This window comes from Leuciscus leuciscus (genome assembly GCF_965113295.1).
Source record: "Leuciscus leuciscus genome assembly, chromosome: 6".
Lineage (NCBI taxonomy): Eukaryota > Metazoa > Chordata > Actinopteri > Cypriniformes > Leuciscidae > Leuciscus > Leuciscus leuciscus.
In genome coordinates this window covers 38,633,395-38,646,930 of record NC_138730.1, presented here as the reverse complement: position 1 = coordinate 38,646,930, position 13,536 = coordinate 38,633,395, and the positions used below count along the sequence as shown (strand labels likewise).

The following is a 13,536-nucleotide window of genomic DNA, read 5'->3' as shown; positions in this document are numbered from 1 at the left end:
AAAAAATTATCCAGATGTATTACAGTAATGACAATTTAGAGGGAAAGATGTTTATTTGTCATGAAAAATAATGTCATAATGAAAAATAAATTATTAGACTATAGCCTATTCAACATATATTTTAAAATATTATTATTGTTTCTTTGTTTTTTCATCTATATATGTTTTAATATTCTGATCTGCAAAGCACTTTGATTTGCATTTCATAAAAAGTGCTATACATTTTAATAGATATACATCCTATGGTAGACAAACAATGCATTGCATTGTGTGCAGAAAGTGAAGAAGAGAATAAAGAGGAGGCAGAGTGAGTATGGCGGACGGGATCACTCTTGTGCTTGGGTCACTGTGAGGTATTTTTAACACACACAGACCTCAAGGCTGTAGTTAGAGGGTGGGGTCACGTCGGCCTGTGCTTCCCCCTCTGGCAGCACAAACCTGTATTTATCTGAATAAAATCCAGAGGGGAGTCTGGACCGTATGCCCTGAGTTTATCTTCTCTTAAACGCTGTGACTTCGCACTAGTGACGCCGAAACCGCACTGAATCTGGCTTGTTTTTTGTTATAAAACAATAAGAGATTCCACCATACTCCTCACCGTCATCTCTAAGCTCCACCATCTTGAAGTTTTAGCAATTTAAAACGTGCGGGAAAACAAGTACTGCAACTCAATCCAGCTTTTCTATTACATTACTTTACTTTAAAGACGTGCCTTTGCCTACAAATTTAAAATTAACCATACAATTCACTGCAGTTTCCAGCTGAAATGAACACTAGTGGCAGTAAAACACCAACAACTTTTATTCATTTTCAAACAAATGATAATTACAGGGGCCGTTTATCAAATAATTAAGACTTATAATACCGTAGTTCCTTGCAAAATACTATTTTCAGTAGCTAACCTGGTAGCTTTGTACTTGTGATGTGTAGAGCTCGGGTACGACTTCAGTGAAACACGAGTCACAATAAAAGAGCAGATACTTGTAAAAACAAGTTGAAATGACATGGCTGCTTCAGCAAATGTGTTTTATCTCACATTTTCTCTTTTTTTTTTAAAACACTATCGGTTCGGTTTAGCGTAATGTCTGAACACAATACGGACAACAACCAAAGGAAAGTGTAGCGAAAAGTCCAAACATATTATTTTGCATAAATGTCGCCGCAAGTAGGCCTACATTTTTCCACAATCAACAACAATAACAACAAAAAAGCCTATTGCCTTTATTTTATTTTATTAAAAAAGTAATAAAAAAGGGTCTGAAACAAAGCCTCTAAAAGAAAGAGAAAAATAGATTATGAAGAAGGATGCCGAGTGAGAGAACGAGAGAGAATGACATGGATTGCAAGAGAAAGAGAGAACATCCCTTAGGAGTTCTGTCGACCCTTTTTCTGCATGCGTGAACAGTAAATGTATTTTCACTTGCTAATTAAAAGTTCTGTTGTGTTTATTTTCATTTGTGCTGCTCCAGTTCTGCTTACACATTTCTATGCGGCCTACATTTTCCATGAATATCTCTTTGCTCTTTTTCAAAAAAAATCAGTGCAACAACAGCTAGCGTGAGACATGAATAGACTATTTTCTGAAACAAATGACAATATTGCAGACGGGTCCTCAGCATCAATACTGTCTGAACAATTGTGTCTAAATTACTTTAAAGTTAAAGGCATCATCATATCATGAAAGATTATATACATTGATCTTTTGAAATTAAGCAGTTTGATGTACGTACTTCGTCCAACTAAACAGCAAAGGCTTGACAAGCAGCAATGTATAATCTGGTATCGGTATTAAAGAGGAAGTTGAATAGTAAACATTATTATCCCTAGAAAACAAAAGACAATACTTATTTTCCAGCTGGTATTTAACAATAAGAGTAAGATATGGCAAAACAACCATTTATTGTGTTGCTCTGGAGTATTTTAGAAGCAAGAAGCTGACATAGGAGAATATGTGCCTTATGAATGTAATGCAGGCTTTGAGAGCTTGTTATTGAAGCATGGGCACCGCCAACTAAATTGGACCAGACAGACACAACTTATAACTACAGTATGCATTGTTACTCATTTCACACGAAAGAGTGTTTGCAGGGCAGTCTTAAAAATACAGTAGAAAAGAAAAACAAATAAATGATGACTGTTTTTGATGCAGGAAATCTTGACTAACTTCATAAATGGATCTGAGGGAGGAAAAATAAAATTTTTTTTTTTTTTTTTAAGAAAACACATGATATGACCCCATTTACGCCATGTAAATCATCAGTGAAAGCGTCTTACATATGCTTCCCATTTAAACTGCACACAGGAAGTGAGTATGGCCTCAGTTTTTTGTACTTGTTTAGGAAAGATTCATTATCATTCCTAATGACTGAGTCTACTGTGCGTTTAAGTGGCACTTGAGTTTAATGAAAATGTTTACTCACACATAAACATGCATTGATTTTGTTGTTATAATTGGTTGAGTCAGGACGTAGGGTTTGGTCTCAGGCCTGCATGGCAGATAGCTTGTTAAAGGAGAATGATGAGCAGCTTTGTGTAAATTCTCACCCTCGCACTGGAAATGCACTATATTGCGACAACATCTAAGAAAGCCACAATGATCATATACGAGAGACCCACAACTGAACTAACTGACATGTAATATCAGCTCTTTCAATAACCCTGGACAATCACAGAGATTCGCTCAACATCAGTCCTGTCCCATTTTCCCCTTACTCATATTTTTTACTCATAGTACAGACTAAAGAATAAACTGGGAAACTCAAAGATGACACACTGTTTTTATAACTTTTGAGTGAAGTGGCAAAGGAAAATCTTATTACTCAGTGGTTGCATTTCATGGAGTTCTCAGTTCTTTGAAATATGAGCTTCAACTACTTTAATAAAAAGAAGAAAAAAAAGGAACAATTATACCTATAAGGCTTACCAGGAGATATTGTACGAGTAGCTATAAAATGAATGATTAAATAGAATAACTAATATAGGCTACACTTTATTTTGATGGTCCACTTTAGACTAGTCTACTAACTATAAGTAACTTAGCAAGTTAGCAGTCTGCTCATACTATAATGAGAGTTAGTTGACATATAGGGTTACTCATATTAGAATGTCTAAAGTGGACCATCAAAATAAAATGATACTAAAATAAATCCCATGTGGCCACAAGACGAAGGCAGGAGTCATCATATTTATAAATGGCAAAGGACAGTGACACACTGAGATTATATAAAGAAAAGGAAAATGGGAAAAGCAAGAGATCTAAAATGTCAACATTTGCTCTTAAAAGTTTGGGGTCGTGGTTAAAATGCAATTTATTCTTGTGATAGCAAAGCTGAATTTTCAGCATCATTACTCCAGTCTTCAGTGTCACATGATCCTTCAGAAATTATTCTAATATGCTGATTTGCTGCTCAAGAATTTTTTTTTATTATTATGAATATAGTTAATAATAAGAAAAGAACAGCATTTATTTGAAATAGAAATCCTTTGGACCATTTTAACATGTATTTATTGTCACTTTTGATTAGAATAAAATGATACATTTCTTAAAAAAAAAAAAACACTTACTGAACCCAAACTTATAAAACAGCAGTGGATATCACTGCAAAAAAAAATCTTGATATTAAAGAGAACATCATTCTGTAAACAACATCCTGCTAAAGCAACTGCTACACAATACAGAGTCCAAATATACTTTGCCCTCACTTTATTTAGGCATTAGAGCTTTAACAATACTGCTAAGATGCTGTTTATGAGATTGTATTGTTAACACTTCATGCCGGGTTCAGGTGTGTGACTTTAGTTTGTCCGCTATGAAACGGCGTGTGTAAAACGCTGAAGCCAGCGCGCAGATCTGCTCTCAATGCAAAGCCACCATCAGCAGCAAACCACCAATACACACAGTACACTCACTTATACGCCAATGAAAAGAGTTAACCTGAGCATTCAGTAAATACCACAGCAAATCCTCATCCTCCGGCTTGCGTGTGTGCGTTTTCACCACTGATAAAACAGGCGGTTGTGCTTACGTCCTCTCATCCTCAGCATTATTCTTCATACGTTTTTTTGCCTTGAATAGTCAGATGTGTAGGAGTGCTGAGCCAGAATCTGTTTATTTCACTGAGATTGTGCCAGGAAAGGGGAAAAATCTGATTCTAGATCAGCACTTTAACTGCGAGATGCTTTGTGAGGCGCTCTTATACAGAGATGAGAAGAAATTAAGACGGTGTGAATAATGTGTTTATCAAAACAGTAGGAAAGACTGTGCTTGCATAAGCAGAGCTGGAGACACTTGTGTGTTTTCAACATTAAAGAAAGTGGACATTGAAGCATACATGCATGTGCACATATTCACTTATAAAGTCACATATGTTGCTTCAGGATGGTCTCCAGGCCTGCTGACTGTTTTGAGCCACTTATATAAGCGAAAACTGTCCGTTATGATTAGGGTCAGTCCACACAGGCACAGAACACGCACACAATCGTGTCACTTCCTGTTTGCCCACCTCTCAGCCTCCCCCATGGGCTTCACAGTTCCTGAAGTAAACAACACACACACACACACACACACACACACACACACACACACACACACACACACACACACACACACACACACACACACACACACACACACACACACACACACACACACACACACACACACACACACACACACACACACACACACACACACACACACACACACACACACACACACACACAATGCAGCATTACTGCAGATGTCATCTCATTACTAGAGAAATCATTTTGATTTAATAAATGTGATCATGTGTTTAACAATCAGATGAATTTAGGTTATGGCAGACTGTAATGTTGGTTTGAATTAAAGTGTGCATTCAGATTCAAGTTTTGAACTAGTTGGCTTTGGTGTTTATTAACATCTTGCCATTATAAAGGACAACTGAAGCAAGGGTCATAACAAGTGACAACTACTCATAAAAGATTAATTTTCCAATATGGCATCCATGGCATCTTGTATAAAAAAAATCTTGCACACAAACATTAAATAGTGCAACCAATGAAATATGTAAATCAACTCACTGGACAACTCGGAGACATCATGCGTTCTCCGTGATTGATGCACATTTGAGCACCTGCTTCCTTTGTCTGAACTTTGACCCTGGAAGTACTTTTATTCCACAGCTATTTGTAGTTTCAAAATGTATGTTAACTTATATCAATTATCTATCGCTATATATAATTTGCAGATCAAATAGAGTTACAAAAACTTTGAATAATAATATCAATATTATTTAATACAATTTTATTGAATTATGCCTATTATAGTTTTTATTTTTATTTTTGCTATTTAACATTTAAAATGTTTTCATAGTTGAAAAGTCAGGGGATATGTTACCACATATTTTCCATACATGCTTTCCATTGCCATTGCTATATTAATGCTAAAATACTGTTTAAAAGGCATGTGGCAAACATTATTTTGGTACTGCAATACACTTTTTTTTATAAAGTGACCAAAAACACAAATTATATATTGCACAAAGTATCACAGCTTGTATCTTAACAGAAGCCAGCAAGAGAGAATTCTGGGATTGCTGCACAGGCCACCTGGCATTTAGGATTGGATTTAAATTGCATTATGCCTTTTTGTTAAAAAAGAGTTCCCTGCAATCGAGTATATCTAGCGCCTGATGAAAAATGTTTCAATCTGCATCTTTATATGTTGTGTAAGTAACATCTGGAAGGCTGTTTCACTGGAAATCTGCCAGGAACGCTAGGAAAAAAGGAAACAAAACATTTGACTTAAAACAATACTCTAAATCTCATTTAAATCTGATTAAATAATCCTTTCTCTGAATCTGTATGAGGTCTTTACATGGTATTTGTAAACCTAAACTTTAAAGCCCGACAGCAAAGTAATATATGCAAAAATTTGTTTTGAACTGATTTGTTTTTAAGCTTATTAGGCCAAAATTACTAGGCTTTTTAAACTCTGAGACTCTGACTTGACAAGCTGTCCTTTTGTAGTAGCTTTTGATGACAAAAATTTGGCAGGAAATATTGTGTTTTTGTGACATTGTGACTTTTGACGTGCATCATATCCCATAATTCTGTGGAATAAACACAGAGACCAAAAGGCCATGTGATTTACAGGCCCCGGGCGAACTGTGATTCACATTCCTTGTTTTTCGTAATGTCTAAACTCTGTTATTATAACTCTGTAACACAGAAGTTTAAATACATTTCACTATGAAATATTGTACATATAGATTTACAAAGCAATAGAATCAACAGCAAACTACATTGTGCACAGTAAGAGAATATTTATATTCATTACATGCAGTGTTGGGGGTAATGCATTACAAGTTAACGTGAGTTATGTAATCAGATTACTTTTTTCAAGGAACTAGTAAAGTAACATTACTTTAACCCTGAGTTTGTTCAACTACCATCATTGTACAGGCCCCAGGAGTAAGTGCAGAGGTGTTGTGTGCGCTGTGTGAACATGATGGTCATTGTAGTTGTGGACTAAATGTGAACATGCATTTACTCATCGCACTTGTACAAAAACAGATTCAGTATTCCTCAGAATGAATAAAAACAGTAAAATGCAAACTCAAGAATATTACGCAAACCTGCAATAATTAAATGTTAAATTACACAAATATACTTTATGTATTTAATCTCACTTTATTAAGCATCTTTACTGCTGACCTTCGCGGATCCAATTCAATCATGCGAATAAGCAAAAATTACTTTAGATAAACATCACATTTGTTTTTATTGCTGAAGTAAGAACGTTGAACTTTCTTCTGCGATCCAGAATGGCGGCGCAGCTGAAATGTTTGTTTGAGCTGTGCTCTCTATAGCGTGAATTTGCATTTCCTTCAGTCTGAGGCTTATTTATTTCACTTTTGGTGTGAAAGAGCCATTACATTTGCCAAAAAATATTGTTATTAAAAGACAAACAAGCAAGCCCAGCCCTGATGAGAAAAAGTAACACAAAAGTAAAGGGATGCATTACTTTTCATAAAACGTAACTAACACAATTAGTTAAATTTTTAGGGAGTAACACAATATTGTAATGCATTACTTTTATAACTTTCTCCAACTCTGATTACATGTATGCATTTGGAAGACACTTTTATAAAAAAAAAATATATATTTCATTGGGTGGTGTTTTCCTTGGGAATCAAACCCAAAACCTTCCCACTCTACACACAACACATTTTTGATTGATGTAACATCTGCAAACATATCTTGCATTTCCTTCTATTCATCCACCATTAAAAAAAAAAAAAAAACACTGATGGGATAGATACGTAATTTGTGTGTCAGCTTTTGATTTAAATGTTGGATAAAAATTAAGAAAGCTGAACTAATCTTTATTTTGATTAAACATTTTTTTTCTATTTAATAATTCTGTCTTGTGGAACAAGGTCCAAGTCCTTACCTTGCAGATTTGTAAAAGTCGCTATTTGAAAGCAGATAATCAATGCAAATGGATGCAGAAAAAACAAACAAAGTTGAAATCAGCGGGTTATTTCTGATTCTATACAGATTTATAATATCATTGAAGGTCTGAGAACAGCAGAGACTTACCATCTTGCTTGCTGTCAAGACTTATCAGTAACACATCCAATCAATGTCACTCTGCTCAATCCTGATTGGCTAACACCCTGTCAATCAAGCCCAAACCCTGTTGAAAGCTGCTTTAGAGTTGTGTGCTTCTAAATACCTGCTCTATGACCTTTTGAACTTTAAGATTAAATTTATTTCAGCGGCTTGTACCTCTCGGCTCAGTACCAGGAAAACCAATGTTAGAAATTATTTTAATGCTTTATGACAGTTACACATCTAAAAAATTAAAGCTGAAGTTCTAAAACTAACAAATGTTTTTAAATATATGCAAAACAGGAAGGTTTTTGAAGTGGAGGATAAAAAAACAAAAAAACAAGTTCAACTGAACAACTGAAACACAGTGTGTTTTTCCACAGTGTGACACACACACACCAAAAGACTACCCACATTTACTCATATGCAACACGCACAATTCGTACAGCGTACATAACAATGATGAACAATTCATGAAACCTGCATGTGTGTCCATCTGGAGTGGTGAGGAATAGTGACATGTAAAATGCAGCCAAATAAGTGATTGTCATATTTTTGGCCACATTATGTTGCAGACGATGACTGTCCTGATATACATCCAATATTAATAAGATGCTAATGTATTTTTTTTTTTTTTTTTACTTTTCAGATGGCTAAAGAAATGCATCAGTGCCAATGTTACAAAACCATTTTGCTGAACTTAATATGCGCGTTTTAGGCCAGGGCAGAGCTATGGACACAATACTGCCATTTATTTTTAAAATAGGCTTAAATTATGCAGCAACAACATGGCATTAGCCAGAGCGTGATCGTCATTATAATGCCTGTTGGCAGGATCCTTAATCATGAGACGTTGATTCGAACGAGAGTGAAAAGAGACGGAGAAGAAAGATGATGCACAGAGAGATGCATCAGTGATGTTAGATGTGTGTCTGCAGTAAGAGAATATGCTTGGCTGAGCATGTAGGCCAAGCCAACAACAATGCAGAATAACCCCCACAGCAGACCTCCAGCCATCCAACTGCCTGCATCTTGTCCACACGTCATGCCGCGCTTTCACATCAGTGCGACAGGCCTGGCGCCCCAGGGAACATCGTAATGCTCACTGCCTAATTCTGCCATCAGCACCTATCCCAAGTGGCATGGACTTTAAGAAAGGGCCTGTAAGGCTTGAATTGAAATTAATTACAAGGTGTTTATTGAGAATGTGGTGAATTCAATTTGAATTTAAAACAGGCTGTTGGAACAAGTAGAAGAACAAACTCACTTTTCACAGACGTGCATTTATGGAGGTGAATGTTAGATAAGAATAGTTACTATAGCACTTTAGTAGCCTGATGTGAGTGGCTTTTGGTGCTTTGTGAGGTGCCAATGTTTAGTTAAAGGAATAGTTCACATAAAAAGAAAATTCTGCCATCATTTACTCACTCTCATTTAATTTCAAATCCATTTGCCACCACCAAATGAATGATAACAAAATGCAATGATAAAAAACATTATTTGCTTGCATATTTACGGTGTCTTGCACATGACATGCAAGAAACAAATCGTGTGCATGATTTACTAATTTGTTAACTCAATTTATAAATCGTGTGCACGATATATCAAATCAAGGAAACAAATAGTAAATCGTGCGCACGATTTAGCCTATATTTTTTCCTGCATGTCATGTGCGGGACTCCGTACATATTAAGTGTTGTATGAGATACTTCAGTCTTCAGTGTCACATGATCCTTCAGAAATCATTCTAAAATGATAATTTGCTGCTCAAGAAACATTTCTTACTATTATCAATGTTAAAAACTGTTGTGCTGTTATTGTAATGTAGAAATATTGTAGGAACTGTAATTTATTTGAATCTTTAATGAACAGTAATTTCAAAGGAACTGCATTTATTTGGTATATTTTTACAACAAATTTCATTACTGGTCCTTTTTATCAATGTAAAGCTTCCTTGCAGAATAAAAAAACAGAAAAAAAACAAAAAACATAATGACCCCAAATTTGGATGGATGGATTGATGGATGGATGAGATGGTCGAAATGATCAAAATCAACCAGACACAACTATTGTTGCTAACTGACCAGAGTGTATACCCATAACCCTTGGCAGCAGAGCATGTGAGAGTGAAATTAATGTTATAAATGGAAGTTGTGTGGCTAAATCTGGTTCTATCTGGACACAAGTGTAAAACAAAATCCAGACAGATCTGATTCAGGATTAGAGGAAGAAGGATTGTTTTTCAAAAAATGGGCCCTTACGTAGTTTCACAGCCACTTCCTCTTGGTGGATCAGAATGTCCTTCCTCCATTTACGCTCCAAGTGAACAGCCACAGTTGCGTAACGGCTTCAGAAGTAACCGTCAGTCACCCCGAAACCCAGACATGTTACTCAGCATCTCCCTCTGTATCAGACACACAACACAGCACTGTTCAGCCCAGGTCAGGAAGACACCAAATCAGCTGACATTCAGAGGGAGACAGGACCACAAAAACTCACAATTAGGGTTAAATATTAAGCCCGGATAAGTTTCATAAGCACTTCCAGTGAAAATCGTCATGTTTTCTTTTCCCTTAGATCAAGAAAGAAGCAAGTTGTGGGCATTACTACAGAGAGACTCACATGCTTTTAATTATCGTAGAAAGCATGCAAAGAATTCAGTACATGTACAGACAAGTGTGTTGTCTGTGTGTACTGATTTGAAATACAAATTCATACACTATACCAAATGTTTTCTGTTTTAAAAATATGAACATTGAGAGCAATTAGAATTCCAAAATGAATCCTGACGCTTTGATCTCTTTAGTTTATCGTCTGAGGGGTTTTGTAGCGCTCGTTACCAGCAGCTGAGCTGACATGAGCAACGTGTTATTGGCTAAAACAGTGGGTGCCCAGTTAAGGACCTTTCCCCTCATTAAGACCTAATCACTCCAATTAGCAAACATCTGCCCTCACTCAAGGCATGTCAGCAATCAACCAGACATTCTGAGATCTGACACGAAGCTCCTCCAGCCCCCTCATCCACATAGAAAAGTTGTGTGCCCAGTACACGTTGTACAACTTTGGGCTGTCCCAGATGAAAGATGGCCAATCGTGGCGATTTCTGTGGTCATGGGTCCTAAACGGTGGTCGTACGTCGTACGGTGAGAGAGGTTCAAAGATGGCCGTTGACATGGTCAAAGATAGCCTGTGATAATTATCTGAAAGTATCAGAAATTTAGCGTGATCATCTCACTGTTTGCTACTGCTATGACCTACTTCTGACTAGCCAATAAAAATGCAACATGAAATGACGTATTGATTAACGTGATATGGCGCTAAAACTTACTTACCTCAAGCTCCATTTGCAAAATTGGCATGCCAAGTAAGCCTCTATCGTCCGGATTACATTCATACTACACACATTCAGACTATATAGAACTATATATTTTTAGTGGTTCAAAATAATCAAAATAAGTACCTTCTCAAGAGAGTACATACAATTTTGGATGCAGCTCTTGTCTTCTTTTGTAAACTATAATGTACTTGCTAATTCTTTTTTTTTTACATTTTTTAACATGTTTACTGATTTTATTTATAATTCACTTCTGGCTAAAGCTGATTGATAGGCTTTTGTCAAAGCTCACATTGAAATTTGCCTAGTGTTTGGCACTGATATTCCTAAATCCCTGGCTTTGGTAGGTTGCCATGGTAATCAAGTATAGCAGATCAGATTTCCACACGTGATGACAGTGACAAAAGGTGGAACAATCATTCTGATCACACACAAACAGTGTTTTGGTATGACCTCGGTTATAAAATTACGTGCCATCCTAATTTAAATTGATTTACAAAAGCAGCGTCAGGGTTTATCCAACAGTAATTTAGAAAAAATTTGCTTGTAATGATATAATATAAAATATACTTGATGTGAGTTTTTCTTCATAACACTCTGCCAAACACAATTTATAATGCGGTCTCTACACTGCGGTGTCAGCCAGATAACTGTGAAAATGTCCTGCCTAAATTTAGCAATAAATTCCAGCACTGAATACCATCCCAGTGAAATGTTTTTACCCACATGTGAACATCTATGTCAAATCACCATGGAGACGACAGAAACTAGCCTCTGCTGCACAAACCTGCAACACTTTCATTATGGATTATCCTTTAGCAGGAGCGAATTTATCAACCCTGCAAATAACTACTGAGCACATGAATGTGTGTGTGTGCGAAAAGGAAAAAGATTAATTTTCCTTCACACTGTCTACCACATCCTTATAAATTGCGGTTTCAACAGACAACATAATAGACAGAAATGAGTGCAGAATTATGCAAAACTCTGTGAGCATATGGGGACAGAATGTTAGAAGAGCTCAAATTTAAGAATGAATCTTTTTCATTAAAGTTCTTTTTCCAAAATGATTAACATAAATTTGTTGCTTTCTGATTGTTCAAAGATGAATATATAGCCTGTGTTCAAATCAAATACCATCTTTTTAGCCTATGTTAAGGGGCCGTTTACACCACAGTGTTTTCAACTAAAAACGGAAAAAATGTTATGCGTTTGGCCGTTCATTTACACGACAACGGTGTTTTGGAGGCTTGAAAAAAATAACTTTTGAAAACTAGACTCAAAGTGCACGTTTTTGAAAACGATACTGAAAATTACGTGTTCAGTTGGCGCAGTTTTTCTTTACAAAGTGACATCGCCATCTACTGGCCTGGTGCATAATACAGCGTTTTTATTCGTTTTCGTGGATCCGTGTGAACAGGGATCATTTTGACAACTTTTCCATTTTTAGTACATAGTTGTCTTGTACACGTTTACCTTTAAAGAATTAGGGTACACGACAACATAATACGCATACGCATGATGTCACCGTTGTCACTAATTTGCATTTTTGTTGTTTATACAGAGATGATAATGGTATCTAGTTCAAAAATGCGGTTGTCGTGTAACTGAACGGCCAAAACACATACTGTAAGCTTTCTGTTTTTAGTTGAAAATGGTGCCATAATGGCCGCTTAGTTTGAAACACACACAAATTTTAATTTACGCATCCTCATGTCATTCCAGTCCTATATGACTTTCTACTATGAAGCACAAAAGGTTACATTCTGAAAAATGCTCTATTTTCAAGCAATTATCTATGAAAGTGTTCAAAGTGACTCCTGTCTTCTAACTCCCTTTTGTCTTCCACGGAAGGAAGAAAATCATATGGTTGGAAACAACGTGATGGTGAGTAAATGATGATGACTGTCATTTTTACAGATCTGTTTTACAATCTATTTGGCCTGATAGCTTTGAGGAGTGATGCTCATTGCTCATATAAGGAGGACTGAATCCTATTTTGAGTTTGTCTTTTGTAAATAATTCACTGAAATGTGTCATAGAGCTCTGTGGTTCAGCAGAAACAGCACAGAGGAGAGAAGAAGCACTGTAAGACTATTTTTTTTTTTTCCTTCTCATTTCTCTTTGTTGTTTTATAGATCTCGGGGGACTAATTGTCAATTAAAATCGAATCTGTTCCAGATGATGGTCAAAAACATACCTCAATGGAACTGTTTAAGGATGCTTTAATGAATTCCTTCTGCTGCCCTGACCAAAAGGAAGACAAATGTGTCTGTTTAAAAGTGTCCCAACAGCAATACTCTTTCTCTTCTATAAGCCAAGCAAACTCATTCAGGTTTGTGGTTTGTGGGGTAAACAGGAAGTCTACAGGTATAGAGAAAATAGCAAATCAAGTAACACAGCTAAGCACACTAAAAACACACATTGCAAAAACCAAAAACCATAGCGTTCAGAGATCAAATTAAGTGTAAAATGTGATTGCTCTACAATTTTTCAGTATGTTGATTCGGGAACTAGTTGTCTAACATTTATAAAATACAATAAAAAAATGTTTTATATGAATATTCTTTCACAAAAATATATTTCTATTTTATTTCAAATATTGT

At 36.0% G+C, this 13,536-nt stretch overlaps 1 protein-coding gene across 1 annotated transcript in view; it reads right to left on the bottom strand.

Moving 5' to 3' along the window:
* LOC309501511 (phospholipid scramblase family member 5) overlaps window positions 1-13,536 on the bottom strand; it is a 113,689-nt gene that overhangs the window by 6,544 nt on the left and 93,609 nt on the right. The gene's annotated exons all lie outside the window — the stretch shown is intronic.